Genomic DNA, 3,987 nt, shown 5'->3' with positions numbered 1-3,987 from the left:
GACACCGGCCCTACAAACGGAATACAATAGGGTACTGACAGAATACGTCACGTTAGGGCATATGTCTAAGGTGCACACCGTAGTACCACCACAATCATCTGATTGCTACTTCTTGCCGCATCATGCGGTTATCAAAGAAGAGAGTACAACGACTAAAGTGAGGGTCGTGTTCAACGCGTCATGCCCGACATCCAATGGCACAAGCCTGAACGATGTTCTACACACCGGCCCAGTACTTCAATCCGACTTAACAATACTGCTCCTCCGATGGAGATTCTACAAGTACGTCTTCAATAGCGACATTGAGAAGATGTACAGGCAAATTTGGGTAAAGGAAAATCAAACCCAATACCAAAGAATAGTTTTTCGACTCAAAGCAGAGGACCCTGTCAGCGTGTTTGAACTCAACACGGTAACTTTTTGGGGTAAATTGTGCCCCCTATCTAGCGATCAGAACCCTACATCAACTTTCTGATGACGTCGAGGCGTCTCTGCCAACCGCAGCGCACATCTTGCGAAACAGTATGTACGTCGATGACGTCCTTGCAGGGGGACATAGCATCGAGGCAGCAATCACGGCCCGCGATGAAATCACAGCTGCATTAAAGTCAGCAGGATTCCCTCTGCGAAAGTGGACATCTAATTGCAGTAGGATACTACAGGGCATACCCAAACCTCACAGGCTTACGGAAGACTTTCTGGAATTCGAGGACGTGAGCATGGTAAAAACCCTAGGCATCCGTTGGAACGCGCATTCCGACTATTTCTATTTTACAGCTAAACCAATGGAAAACCAGGACATCTTAACAAAAAGGGCGATCCTATCTGCCATCGCCAAACTCTTCGACCCTTTAGGCTGGCTTGCTCCAGTTATCATCGTAGCTAAGATACTAATGCAGAACATTTGGCTGGAGGGGACGGATTGGGATGAACCGGTATCCACAATCACTCTAGATCGGTGGCAAACCTTCATGCAGGAGTACCCCGCCATTAACCGGATTCGTATACCTCGGTGGGTGCACTTCACCCCAACCAACGATATAGAGATTCACGGCTTCTGTGACGTGTCCGAAAAAGCCTACGCGGCTACGGTTTACGTGCGAGCTAAGATCAACGGCAGGACATACGTTAGTCTACTCATAGCAAAAACAAGGGTGGCACCAGTAAAAACAATTTCATTACCACGATTGGAGTTATGCGGTGCCGTCTTGCTGGCAGAAACTTTGGAAACTGTGATGGAGAACCTGAACTTAGGCACATTTAACATGCACCTATGGACAGATTCGACCATCGTCCTCGCATGGATTCGAAAGCCCCCGTGTTCCTGGTCAACATTTGTAGCTCACAGGGTAACGAAAATCGTCGAGAAGGTAGGAACTAAAGCATGGCATCATGTCGAGTCCGCATCCAATCCAGCGGAATTAGCCAGCAGAGGACTTCCAGCCACGGACCTAGTCGACAACTCTTTGTGGTGGCAGGGATCCTCGTGGCTGCAAGAAGGCAAAGCGAGATGGCCATCTCAAGGCGAACAGGAGTACCACACAAACATCGAAGAAAAACGAGTACAAGTGCATGTAGCAACGAACATCAACAATAGCGAGGATATTCTTGATCGGTTTTCCGATCTATCAAGAGCGTTGCGGGTAATCTCCTACATTATACGATTCTCGAATAGAACACGTCCAAAAACTAAAATGTCCTTTAAAGCAGAGTCTCACCAGATCTCGCCCGACGAAATCAAGGCTACGACTAGCCGCCTCATAAGGATATCCCAAACCAACCACTATGCCGCAGAAATAAGCTCTCTGAGAACTAGGAAACCCATCGCGACCAAAAGCGAGATTCTCTCTCTAAACCCCTTTATCGACGAAGACAATCTCCTTCGGGTGGGGGGTCGCCTCAACGCATCCAGGGACGTTCCCGTCGACGAGCATCGCCCGATAATCCTCCCTTACGCCTGCCGATTCACCCGTCTCCTGGTCCAGTTTGTCCACACCATTTCCATACATGGCGGAAACCAACTAATGCTGCGGCTCCTACGCACGCAGTATTGGATACCTCGGGTCAAAAACATGATCCGATCCATCATACACAACTGCAAGGCCTGTACGCTATTCCGCAAACGTTCCCCGACGCAACTCATGGGAACCCTCCCTGCGGAACGCACTACCTTTAGCAGGGCATTTACCAACACCGGGGTGGATTTCGCAGGACCGTTTGACATAAAGTCTTACAGCGGACGAGGATGCCGCATGTCTAAGGGTTACGTCTGCCTATTCGTCTGCTTTGCGACTAAGGCGATCCACTTAGAGGCGACTAGCGACCTCAGCACCGCCGCGTTTCTAGCAGCATTTAGTCGGTTTGTCTCCAGACGAGGATGCCCGAAAAACCTCTATTCCGACAACGGAACGAACTTTGTCGGTGCGTCGAGGGCTCTCCGCTCAGAGGTCAAGGCATTCCTCGTTGATGCGCGCAACCAAACCCTCTCTAAATATGCCCACCAAACCCTTACATGGCATTTCATACCAGCAGCTGCTCCTCATATGGGCGGACTGTGGGAAGCGGGAGTCAAGAGTTTCAAAACCCATTTCAAGAAGATCGCATCGGATCATAAATTTACTCTCGAGGAGTTTAGCACCCTCCTGTGTAGGATTGAATCCTGTCTCAACTCCCGACCCCTGAGCCCATCTTCAAATGACCCGTCTAACCTGGAGCCACTCACCCCCGGGCACTTCCTAGTCGGGGGCCACCTACTAGCGCCACCCGAGATTGACGTCAGCGAGAATCGCGCTTCACTCGTCAATCGATGGGAAAAACTTAAGGCGCTGCATCAAACCTTCTGCAAGCGGTGGAAAACGGAGTACCTCACCGAACTGCAGAAGCGCGTTAAGTGGAAGCATCCACAATCAAACCTTAAACAGGGAGACCTAGTCGTCATTAAGGAGGATAATCTGCCCCCTAATGAATGGAGACTAGGTCGGATAGCCAACCTTCATTATGGCCCCGATAACCGAGTTCGAGTCGTCGAACTGGATACGGCAAGGGGACAAACACCACCAGACCAATCACGAAATTGGTCCTTCTACCACCCCCCAGTGAGGGTGTGGAAGATCTGTAACTCCCAACCGTTCTAACAAATCCCATAACCCAGCTCTCGTTCACCCCGAACGAAGCCAACAAACCACATAACCCCGCTCTCGTTCACCCCGAACGAGGCCAACAGAACCCTACTGCAGATCCACTATCTGCCACAGCATACCAGTGAATCAATAATCACCATTTTGTCTTAAAACATCTAACATTTTATTACCGCAAGGTAATATAATTAACATCTTACCTTTTAAATCTGTTTGCGTCCGTTTTGTTGGGCGCAGGTTCTGCCATCCTCCGTTAGGTGGTGCGCAGGTTCTGGTTTTTTGGCCGTAGTAGCATTGGAAGCAGTTCCTCGGGTCAACTTGGTTTCGCCTTTAAATTAACGGATTTGAAATTAAGGTGGCTTAGCTATCGTTACTGCCTACTTACCATCATAAATTAATTCCAATCAACGGGTTGCTGTCCAACACAGGCTGTATAGTTTGACCACCAAAGATTTGACCCCATCCAAGTAAACGGCCTCCTGCCTCACGCCAAGGCTTCTCCACACGATGACTTAAAGCAATTTTCTCGCCCTCCTCAGTGCATACTGGCGTAGTAGCACAATTTTTAGCCAAACCACCCTTTGTAACCTGGTTTTTAAAAAAACCAGTGCATACTGGTGTCGTAGCACAATTTTTAGCTAAATCACTCTTTGTAATTCAATTCAAAAAGTTATACTCAGAATTTCAATCAACATTTGTATGTTCCTTGAATATACATATTTAATTGAATTAATCGAATTTCATATCAGTCGCGTTCGCACCGCAGTGTGCTGCGCTACCCTCCTACGGAGAAACAATCATTAAAACTTCGAGCCATGAAGCCAGACTATTTTTAGATCGCAAAATGTAT

The 3,987-nt window shown here is 48.4% G+C and overlaps 1 long non-coding RNA gene across 1 annotated transcript; it reads right to left on the bottom strand.

The window, feature by feature from the left end:
* Window positions 1-3,333: 3,333 nt before the first annotated feature.
* Window positions 3,334-3,636, bottom strand: LOC137236039 (uncharacterized). Its single transcript, XR_010948226.1, has 2 exons — window positions 3,523-3,636; window positions 3,334-3,465 (listed from the first exon to the last, which is right to left on the bottom strand). It is a non-coding gene; the product is annotated as an uncharacterized lncRNA (long non-coding RNA).
* Between the last annotated feature and the right edge of the window lie 351 nt (window positions 3,637-3,987).

The sequence above is a fragment of the Eurosta solidaginis genome, unplaced genomic scaffold, assembly GCF_040869045.1.
Source record: "Eurosta solidaginis isolate ZX-2024a unplaced genomic scaffold, ASM4086904v1 ctg00001263.1, whole genome shotgun sequence".
NCBI classification, from domain to species: Eukaryota; Metazoa; Arthropoda; class Insecta; order Diptera; family Tephritidae; genus Eurosta; species Eurosta solidaginis.
Note: the sequence above shows the minus strand (reverse complement) of the source record. Positions and strands in the feature narration are given on the sequence as shown.